Raw genomic sequence first — 12,366 nt, forward strand, 5'->3', positions numbered from 1 at the left:
TTTTTGGAGTTTAAACTGCCCAGCTTCCCTCAGACGCATCCTGGACTCTTGCCGTTTGCTTCCTCTGCCTGGGGAGACAGCACTCTGTGAATGCTCCAGCTGGGTGGCCCCAGCCTTGTCTTCTGGGAATGAGGAACGTTGGCAGGAGGTGAGGGATCACCATAATAAGCTCTTATTAACTGGTGTTTCTTGGGATTCTCTTTGGAGGGTTCAAAAGGAAACTTTAAAAACATTTACTTCCTGTGATAAAGCAGTCAACAGCAAACCTGTAGTGAAAGGATCACAGGTTTCCAAAGAGCAAGCTAATTAGAAAATCTCAAGGGGGTAAAACTCTGCAGCATGCTGGTGGCTTGGCTGCCAATTATGATATATATTGTACTCAGGATTACAGGATATATAATATTTATATATGTTTTTATTCATGCATATGTATATGTATATGTGTATTTTATTTTTTTTGAGATGGAGTCTCGCTCTGTTGTCCAGGCTGGAGTGCAGTGGCGCAATCTCGGCTCACTGCAGGCTCTGCCTCCCAGGTTCACGCCATTCTCCTGCCTCAGCCTCCTGAGTAGCTGGGACTACAGGCGCCCGCCACCTTCCCCCAGGCTAATTTTTTGCATTTTTAGTAGAGACGGGGTTTCACCGTGTTAGCCAAGATGGTCTCGATCTCCTGACCTCGTGATCCACCCGCCTCGGCCTCCCAAAGTGCTGGGATTACAGGCGTGAGCCACTGAGCCCGGCCATGTGTATTTGTTATACACACATAAGCTTACTATTTATTCTGAAAATATTTTAGACTTATAGAAAAGTTGCAAAAATTATTTAAAAAATAGCCTTCACTCAGCTTATCCTAAGGCTAACATTTTACCTGATCATAGTATCGTTTCCAAAACCAGAAAGTTACCATCGATACAACGCAATTGACTAAAATACAGGCCTTACTCGAATTTCCCCAGCTTTCTCACTGATGTCTAATCCAGGATCCCACACTGCATTTGATTGCCACATCTTCTTAATCTCTTTCCATCTCTGATGGTTCCTCAGTCTTCCCTGGTTTTTTTTTTTTTTGACCTTGACACTTGTTAGGAGTTCTACTCAGTTGTCTTGTTGAATGGCCCTGAGTTTGAGTTTGTTGGCTGTTTGTTCATTATTAAATAGAGGACATGCATTTGGCAAGAGTGCCACAGAAGTTATATTGTATGCTTCCTAGAGCATTATATCAGGAGGCATATAATACCAATCCATCTTGTTAGTAATGATGTTATTCTTAATTAGCAAAAATGAGTTTTCAGTTAGGAGATGATGGGGGCGAAACACACCAAACCAGTAGAATGCTCCAGTCTGGACAGGAAACTGGCTTGATGGAAGGCAATGGCTTTGTAAAAAATTAAATTTTAATTTTAGATTCGGGGGTACTTGTGCAGGTCTATGATTAGGTTGTTGCAAAAGTGATTGCGATTTTTGCCATTACGTTCAATGGCAAAGACCACAAACGCTTTTGCACCAACCTAATACAAGAGCAGATTGTGTGATGCTGAGCTTTGGGCTTCTGTTGATCCCATCACCCAAATAGTGGACATAGTACTCAATAGGGAGTTTTTCAGCCCTTGCTTCTCTCCCTCCCTCCCTCCTTTTGGAGTCCCCAGTGTCTGTTGTTCCTAAGTTTATGTCCGTGTGTACCCAGAATTTAGCCCCCACTGCTAAGTGAGAACACATGATGTTTGCTTTTCTGTTTCTGTGTTAATTCACTTAGGATAATGACCTCCAGCTGCATCCATGTTGCTGCAAAGGACATGATTCTATTCTTTTTTATGGTAGCGTAGTACTCCATGGTATATACGTACCACAGTTTCTTAATGCAACCCACCGTGGATGGTCATCTAGTTGATTCTCTGTCCGTGCTATTGTGAATAGTGCTGCAATACACTTATGAGCGCAGGTGTCTTTTTGATAGAACAATATATTTACCCTTGAATATATACCCAGTAATGGGATTCATGGGTTCAATGGTAGTTCTAGGTTCCTTGAGAAATCTCCTAACTGCTTTCCACAGGGGCTGAACTAATTTACATTCCCACATAAGTATTCCCTTTTCTCCACAGCCTTGCCAGCATCTGTTATATTGTTACTTTTTAGTAATACTCATTCTGACTGCTGTGAGATGATATCTCATTGTGGTTTTGATTTGTATTTCTCTGATGATTAGTGATGTTGAACTTTTTTTACATATTTGTGGGCTGTACGTCTTCTTTTGAAAATTGTCTATTCATGTCTTTTGCTCATTTTTTAATGGAGTTATTTGTTTTTTGCTTGTTGATTTGTTTCAGTTCCTTATAGATTCTGGATATTAGACCTTTGTCAGATGTATAGTTTGTGAATATTTTCTCCCATTCTGTAGGTCATCTGTTTATTCTGTTGATAGTTTCTTTTGCTATGCAGAAGCTCTTTAGTTTAATTAGGCCCCACTTGTCAATTTTTGTTTTTGTTGCAATTGCTTTTGAGCACCTAGTCATAAATTATTTGCCAAGGCAAATGTCCAGAAGTGTATTTCCTAGGTTTTCTTCCAGGAATTTTTATAGTTTGAGGTCTTACTTTTAAATCTTTAATTCATCTTATTTTTTGTATATGGTGAGAAGTAGGAGTCTAGTTTCATTCTTCTGCATATGGTTAGCCAGTTTTCCCAGCACCATTTATTGAATAGGGAGTCCTTTTCCCATAAGCACTGGCTTTGATGCAGTCTAAGTGTTTCTTACTTTTGACCATGACCTATAATAGCAACAATAACGAGAATGATAAAAATAAAAAATGAAAGACATGGGCCGGTAACTGTGCCTCACGCCTGTAATCACAGCACTTTGGGAGGCCAAGGTGGGCGGATCATGAGGTCAGGAGTTCGAGACCAGCCTGGCCAACATGGTGAAACCCCGTCTCTACCAAAAATACAAACATTAGCTGGATGTGGTGGTGTGTGCCTGTAATCCTAGCTACTCAGGAGGCTGAGGCAGGAGAATTGCTTGAACCTGGGAGGCAGAGGTTGCAGTGAGCCATCATTATCTCAAACAAACACTGCCAGCTCCCTTTCGAGCTTCATGCATTTCAAGGAAATCACTTATCTTCTGACTACAAGCAGCCAGAAAAGAGCAGACAGTAAACCACAGATAAGGCAGCTCGGGGACAGAGAAAGGCAGGGAGGAAGTCTCTTAGGTAACTGCCAAACTTCACTCTCATACACTGGAGCCCCAGTAAAACAGTGGGCCTTAATAAGCACATTCCTTTCCATTCAGGTGCTCTAAGATAGGGAAGCTAAAGGCAGACTTGGGGGATATGCCTGCAGCTGCAGAAAAATGTATAGGAACAGACACACAACTCTCCCTCCCAGATAAGCAAAACAAACAGTCACAGAAGCAGTCCAAGCCTCTGATAAACTCTCCCATCCTGAATCCTTTTCTTTCTCTTTTCTTTTTTTTTTTGAGACGGAGTTTCGCTCTTGTTGCCCAGGCTGGAGTGCAATGGTGTGATCTCAGCTCACACAACCTCCACCTCCCGGGTTCAAGTGATTCTCCTGCCTCAGCCTGCCGAGCAGCTGGGATTACAGGCATGCACCACTATGCCCAGCTAATTTTGTATTTTTAGTAGAGACGGGGTTTCTCCATGTTGGTCATGCTGGTCTCGAACTCCCGCCCTCAAGTGATCCGCCTGACTCGGCCTCCCAAAGTGCTGGGATTACAGGCGTGAGCCCCTCACCCGGCCTGAATCCTTAAAAACTCTTACTCTGCAAGAGAGTGCGGCTTCTGCCCTAACTAGGTCAGAAGTCCCTCACAGGTTTGTTTTCTGAAATAAACCTGTCTACTGTCGAGCCACCCTTCATCTTTCTCTCCTCTTTCTTTAATTCTTACAGGTACTATTACTGTGTTCACAGTTTTTATGTGAAGAAACAGATGCAATGGGATTAGGAATCTTGCCCAAGGTCACAAAGTTCCTATGAGCCTGTGTCAAGATGCAAGTTTAGGCTGCCTGGCTCCTGACTATTCTACACAAACCATGTGGTCTCTTACCAGCCCAAGGGCTACAGAAGTAATCGATGTCATGAAAGGACCCAGCCCAGTTACAATCACTCACCCCACACACTACATGCACCACACACATACCACATGCATACACATTGTACACACACCACACATACCACACATCAGATACACACATGCAGCACACACACACACCACCGACCCCCACACACACCCACACCCAGCTACACTACAGACCACACACACTGCACATTATACACTACACACCCCCACACCACACATCACAGATACACACATGCACCACACACCACACACACAACATACACCACACACACCCACACCCACCGCACACCTCCCCACACATCCACAGCCCCCCATCACACTGCAGATGCTATGCATCACAGATACACACATGCACCACACACCACACCTCCCCACACCCCACACACACACCCCACTCACAAACACTACCCCTCCCACCCCCCACACACCCACACCTCTCTACACACCACAGACATCACACATCACAGACACACACATTCACCACCCACTACACACCCACAATATACACGCAGTCATGCACATACCACTCACAAATCACTCACACACTGACGCATGCACAGTAACATAGACATACCCTTATAGTTACATAACTAAAGAAAAGTTATGCAAACAAAATTTGTCTCTGTCAGATGTGTTGCTCCAAGATTTTGTTTTGTCTTTCATTTTATTTTTAAGAATGCTGGACACTGCCCACTACGTTAATGGTTCTCTCGAGGTGGGGCAGCCCTGCCTGTAGCCAACTAGACTGAGATAACAGTATTAGCCTCTTCTCTACGAATCCAATTTGAGGCCAGACAACAAAGGGAACTGGGTGGGTGAGGACAGTATAGACTGGCTCTGCTGTAGATATTTTTGAGAAAATTTGTGATTGCGAGTGGGGCATATGGGTTATACTTTTTGGGTTTCATGATATAAATTTTGAGAATGCTTGATTCAATGATTTGTCATCTCTTTTGCTTAATAAGAGATATATACTTTGATGAAGAGCCACAAGAGAATGTCTAAAGTACTTTTAAGAAATATTTTTGGGCCAGGCACAGTGGTGCACACCTGTCATCCCAGCCCTTTGGGAGGCTGAGGCAGGTGAATTGCGTGAGCCTAGGAGTTCAAGACCAGCCTGGGTAACACAGCAAGACCTCATCTCTACTAAAAATGTAAAAATCAGCCACGCACAGATGCCTGTATTCCTAGGTACTAGGGAGGCTGAAGCGGGAAGATGGCTTGAGTCCTGGAGGTTGAGGCTGCAGTGAGCCAAGATTGAGCCACTGCATTCCAGCCTGGGCAACAGAATGACAGCCTGGCTTTGTAAAAAAGAAAAAAAAAAGTGTTTTTGAAGAAAAGTCCAATCTCTTGTAAATAAAGTCTTTATAGCTAATCTATACTTTCTAGGTAATGAGTAACACAATGAAAACTAAGCTCTTTATGAGGTCTTTGCAGTAAAGGGTTGACTCAGCAGAAAAAAAGGCCTTGCCTATGTCAACCCCAAATAACCAAAAGGATCAGAATCTAGTTTAAAGAGAGTTTATTCAAGCACAAAGTTGAGGACAGGCCTGCCTGGGAAGCACAGATTCCAAAGAATGGAAGTCAGTGCTCCAAACTGTAGAATTTGAGATTGCTTATATAGACAAAGCGTGGGGAAGTTTAACAGACTTTCAACATCTTTCTATATAAGGGTTAGTGCATAGTTAACAACAATCTGAGTAGGTCAAGGTATTCTTGTTCCTTCCTTCCCTCCCTCCCTCCCTTCCTTCCTTCCCTTCCTTCCTTCCTTTTACTTTATTTCTTTCTTTGAAAGGCATATTTAGCATTCTACCCTGAAGATGTAATGGTCATAGAGGGACTTGGGTGTCATCTGGTCTGAGTTAGGTACAGGACAATAAAGGAGGCAGTTAATCTACAAAAAAAAAAAATCAGTGATTGGCAGGAGGCGTGAAGGTCTGTTTCTGGTCTCCTAGTCATTTATAGAAGAAGAACAAAAATGAAGAGAGTTAAGCTGTAATCTAAGAAGCACAATTGTAAACATTCTATGTGATTCAATCTCCAGGACTTAACTTCTCCTTTGGCATAATATATTTAGAGGGTCCTGAAATTTTATTTTCTTGCACCCCTGGCTATTAAGAGGCTACCTCTAAGTCCTTGGAATATCCTGCCTGATAAAAGTGTTTTTATTTACTTGGGGCTTGGGCTACCCCAGACAGTCTATGTGAACAATATGATTTATGGTGTGGGCTTGGCTCGTGCAGTACCAGCTTGACCTTTGGATGGGTTGGAGACTCAGGTTAACCACTCAGGCAGTCAATCATATCTATTTGACTCACCTCTGAGAGAAACTCTGGACACCCAGGCTTGGGTGTCCTTCCCTGGTTGACAATTGTCTATATGCATTGTCATACATTGTTGCTTGGAGAACTAAGCACTGTCTATACAACGGCACAGGGAAAACACAACTGGAAGTCTGTTGTGGTCTTTTCTGGATACTATATATGTTTTACCTTTGGTCATTTATTTTCCCAGCTTTATTGAGGTATAATTGGTATCCAGAGAACGGCACATAATTAATGTATACAATTTGGACATAGGTACATACTCATGTTACCATCACCTCAATAAAGGCAATGAACACATCCATCAATTTCAAAAGTTTCCTTTTATCCCTTTGTTGTTTTCAATAAGAACATTCAACATGAGAAAAATCCTCTAACATTTTTAAGTGCACAATACCTTATTGTTAACTTACGCACTATGTTGTGCAGCAGTTCTTCAGAACTTATTTTATGTAACTGTAACTTTATACCCATTGAATAACAACTCCCCATATCCCTCTCCCCCATCTCCTGGTAACCAGGATTCTATTGCCTTCTTTTATATGTTTGACTATTTTAAATACCTCATATAAGAGGAATCAGGCAGTATCTGTCGTACTGTAACTGCCTTGTTTCATTTAGTATTATGCCTTTCAAGTCCATCTAAATGACTGCAAATGGTAGGATTTCCTTCTTTTTAAAAGGCTGAATAATATTCTGTTGTCTGTATGTTTGTGTATACATATGTGCATTTTCTTTATCCACTCATCTCTCAATGGACATTTGGGTTGTTTCCATATCTTGGCTATTGTGGATAATGCTACAATCAATGCGAGTGCAAATACCTCTTCAAGATTATAATTTTTATTCTTTTGGCTATACACCCACAAGTGCTATTGCTGGATTATTTGGCAGTTCTATTTTAATTCTTTTTTTCAGGAAACTCCATTCTATTTTCCATAATAGCTGTATTAATTCACATCTCCACCAACAATGTATAAGGGTTCCCTTTTCATTACATCTTTGACAATACTCTTTTCTTTATTGTTGATTGATTGATTAATTGATTAAAGACATTCTAACAGGTATGAGATGATCTTTCATTGTGGTTTTGATTCCTGTTTCTCTGATGATTAGTGATGTTGAGCATCTTTTTATATATCTGCTGGCTATTGCCATTTGTAGGTCTTTGGAGAAATGTGTGCACTCAGGTCCTTTGCTCATTTTTATATCAGGTTATTTTTGTTTTTGCTATTTATAGGAGTTCCTTATATTGGAAATTAACCTATCATCAGATATGTTCTTTGAAAATATTTTCTCTCATTCTTTGGATTGTCTTTTTATTTTATGGGTTGTTTCCTTTGTAATGCTGAAACTTTTTAGTTTGATATAGTCTCACTTGTCTATTTTTGCTTTTTTTTTGCCTGTCTTTTTGCTGTCAGATATATGAAATCATTGCCTGGACCTAGAAAAGTCAAGGAGCTTTACTTCTATGTTTTCTTCTAGGATTTTTAGGGTTATATAACTTACATTTTAGTGGTTAATCCATTTTGAGTTAATTTTTGTGTATGGTGTAAGGTAAGATTCCGATTACATGCTTTTGGATGTGGATATACAATTTTCCCTATTTATTGAAGAGACTATCATTTTCCTATTGTGTATTCATGGCACTCTTGTTAAACTCAGCTGACAATGTATGCATGGGTACCTTTGCTAATTTTAACCTGTATTCTTTCACTCTAACAAGTCAAAACTCTCTGTAATGAATATACACATTTTCTTTTTTCTTCTTTTTCCCTTTCTTCCCTCCCTCCCTCTCTCCCTTCTTTCGCCCACCCGCCCACCCGCCTGCCCGCCTGCCTGCCTGTTTTCCTTTCTTTCCTTCCTTCCTTCCCCTTCCCCTTCTCTTTCCTTCCTTCCCCTTCCCCTTCCCCTTCCTTCCTTCCTTCCTTCCTTCCTTCCTTCCTTCCTTCCTTCCTTCCTTTTCTCTCTCTCTCTTTCTTCTTTCTTAGATGAGGTCTCGCTCTGATTGTGTCACTGGCTGGAGTGCAATGACACAATCATAGCTCACCGCAACCTCAAACTCCTGGGCTCGGGTGATCCTCCTGCCTCACCCTCCTTAGTAGTTGGGACTCCAGGTGTTCATGGCCTGCATCTGGCTATTTTGTTGTTGTTGTTGTTTTAATTTTTGTAGAGATGGGATCTTGCTATGTTGTCCAGGCTGGTCTCTAACTTCTAGTCTCAAGCTATCTTCCCACCTCGGCCTCCCAAACTGTTGGGATTATAGGCTTGAGCCATCACACCCAGCCTATAACAACTTTTCTGAGTTCTGTAAGTCCTTCCAGCCAATCATTGAACCTGAGAGTGGTCTTTGGGTCAACCAACAACAGGCTGATGTTTGGGAACTTAACAAAGACAAAGAAGCCAGAGGATTGTGACTGTGGCCACAGTCTGGTTTTCCTCTGATTTCATAGGGACCAGTCCTGCCCGCAGAGTGCTAGGCCTCCTCTTTGGTGGTGAGTGGCCCCCATATTTGTGGCTATACTGCCAGCCCAACCTGGCACACAAAGAGGAGGAAGGACAAAGAGGAGGAATAAGGTCTGAGTGCTCAAGGAAGCAAGACTACCTTTAAGAGTAGTCTTAACCCAACAGTGTATGAACTCCACCAAGGGGCAGCCAGACTACTTCTTCAAGCAGGTCCCCAATCCTATTCCTCCTGACTGAATGAGACCTCCCAACAGGGGTCTCCAGACACCTCCAGGAGCATTTGGGCTGGAATCAGGTCAATGTTCCTTTGGGAAGGAGCAGGCTGCCACCTTTGCTCTCCTAACCTCATGATCCACCCGCCTCGGCCTCCCAAAGTGCTGGGATTACAGGCGTGAGCCACTGCACCCGGCTCAACATTTTTAAAGAAAAGAATTTCAAACCCAGAATTTCATATCCAGCCACACTAAGGTTTATAAGCAAAAAAGAAATAAGACCCTTTTCAGATGAGCAAATGCTGAGGGAATTCATCACCACCAGGCCTGCCTTGCAGGAGCTCCTGAAGGAAGCACTAAATATGGAAAGGAAAAACTGTTACCAGCCACTACAAAAACACACTGAAGTACACAGACCAACAACACTATGAAGCAACTAAATAAACAAATCTACAAAATAGCCAGCTAGCATCATGATGACGGGAACAAATTCACAAATGACAACATTAACCTTAAATGTAAATGGGCTAAATGCTCCAATTAAAGGACACAAAATGGCAAGCTGGATAGAGTCAAGACCCATCAGTGTGCTGTATTCAACAGACCCATCTCACATGCAGAGACACAAATCGGCTCAAAATAAAGGGATGGATGAAAGTTTCCCAAGCAAATGGTAAACAGAAAAAAGCAGGGGTGTTTTGTAGTTTCTGACAAAACAGACTTTAAACCAACAGAGATTAAAAGCACAAAGAAGGGCATTACATAATGGTAAAGGGTTCAATTAAACAAGAGGAGTTAACTATCCTAAATATATATGCACCCAATACTGGGGCACCTAGATTCTTAAAACAAGTTCTTAGAGACTTACAGAGAAACTTAGACTCCCCTACAATAATAGTGGGAGACTTTAATACCCCACTGACAATATTAGACAGATTATAGAGACAAAAAATTAAAAATATTCAGGACCTGAACTCAGATCTGAATCAAGTGGACCTTATAGATATCTACAAAACTCTCCACCCAAATTCAACAGAATATACATTCTTCTCATCACCACAAAGAACTTACTAGAGTTGAACATGTAATCTGAAGTAAAACACTCCTCAGCAAATGCAAAAAACTGAAATAATAACAAACAGTTTCTCAGAACACAGTGCAATCAAATTAGAACTCAAGATTAAGAAACTCACTCAAAACCACACCACTACACAGAAATTGAAAAACCTGATCCTGAATGACTCCTGGGTAAATAATAAGGCAGAAATCAAGAAGTTCTTTGAAGCCAATGAGAACAAAGAGACAACATACCAGAATCTCTGGAATGCAGCAAAAGCAGTGTTAAGAGGAAAATTTATAGTACTAAATGTCCACATCAAAAAGCTAGAAAGATCTCAAGTCAACACCCTAACATCACAAATAAAAAACTATCCCCAAAGCTAGCAGAAGACAAGAAATAACCACGATCAGAGTAGAAATAAAGGTGATAGAGACATCAAAAACCCTTCAAAAAATCAGCAAATCCAGGAGCTATTTGTTTGGAAAAAAAAAAAGTAAAATAGATAGACTAGTAGCTACACTAATAAAGAAAAAAAGGAGAAGAATCAAATAGATACAATTAGAAACAATAAAGGGGATATCACCACTGACGCCATGGAAATATGAACAAGCATCAGAAAACACTATAAACACCTCTATGCAAATAAACTAGAAAATCTAGAAGAAATGGATAAATTGCTGGATATATACACCCTCCCAAGACTGAACCAGGAAGAAGTTGAGTCCCTGAATAGACCAATGATGAGTTCTGAAATTGAGGCTGTAATAAATAGCCTACCAAAAAAAAAAAAAAAAAAAGCCCAGGATCAGAAGGATTATAGCTTAATTCTACCAGAGGTATAAAGAGGAGCTGGTAACATTTCTTCTGAAACTATTTCAAACAATTGAAAAGGAGGGACTCCTCCCTAACTCATTTTATGAGGAAAGCATCATCCTGATACCAAGACCTGGCAGAGATACAACAAAAACAAAAAAACAGAAATCAGGCCAGTATCCCTGATGAACATCAATCCAAAAATACTCAATAAAATACTGGCAAGCTGAATCCAGCATCACATCAAAAAGCTTATCCACCATGATCAAGTTAGCTTCATCCCCAGGATGCAAGGTTGGTTCAACATATACAAATCAATGGATGTAATTCATCACATAAACAGAACTAAAGACAAAAACCACATGGTTGTCTCAATAGAAGCAGAAAAGATCTTTGATAAAATTCAACATCCTTCATGTTAAAAACTCTCAATAAACTAGGTATTGAAGAAAATATGTCAAAATAATAAGAGGCATAGATGACAAACCCACAGTCAATATCATACTTAGTGGTCAAAAGGTGGAAGGAATCTCTTTAAAAACTGGCACAAGACAAGGATGTCCTCTCTCACCATTCCTATTCAACATAGTATTGGAAGTTTTGGCCAGGGCAATCAGACAAAAGAAAGAAAGAAAGGTTATTCAAGTAGAAGAGAGGAAGTCAAATTATCTTTGTTTGCAGGTGACATGATCATATATGTAGAAAACCCCATTGGCTCAGCCCAAAAGCTTGTTAAGCTCATAAGGAACTTTAGCAAAATCTCAGGATACAAAGTCAGTGTGCAAAAATCACAAGCATTCCTATATACCAAGAACAGACAAGCAGAGAGCGAAACCATGAATCAACTCCCATTCGCAATGCCCACAAACAAAATAAAATACCTAGGAATAAAGCTAACAGGGGAAGTGAAGGACCTCTTCAAGGAGAGCTACAAACCACTGCTCAAGGAAATCAGAGAGGACACAAACAAATGGCAAAACATTCCATGCTCATGGATAGGAAGAATCCATATTGTGAAAATGACCATACTGCCCAAACTAATTTATAGATTCAATGCTATTCCTATTAAATTGCATTGACATTTTGCACAGAAATAAAAATATATATTTTAAATTTCATATGGAACCAAAAAAAAGTCCTAATAGCCAAGACAATCCTAAGCAACAAGAGCAAAGCTGGAGGCATCAGGCTACCCGACTTCAAACTATACAAGAAGGCTATGGTAACCAAGACAGCACGGCACTGGTACAAAAACAACACATAGATCAATGGAACAGAACAGAGAACTCAGAAATAAGACTGCACACCTACAACTATCTGATCTTTGACAAACCTGACAAAAACAAGCAATGAAGAAATAATTCTCTATTTAACAAATGTTACTGGGAAAACTGGCTAGCCAT

The sequence above is a fragment of the Symphalangus syndactylus genome, chromosome 19 (assembly GCF_028878055.3).
Source record: "Symphalangus syndactylus isolate Jambi chromosome 19, NHGRI_mSymSyn1-v2.1_pri, whole genome shotgun sequence".
Taxonomy (NCBI): Eukaryota; Metazoa; Chordata; class Mammalia; order Primates; family Hylobatidae; genus Symphalangus; species Symphalangus syndactylus.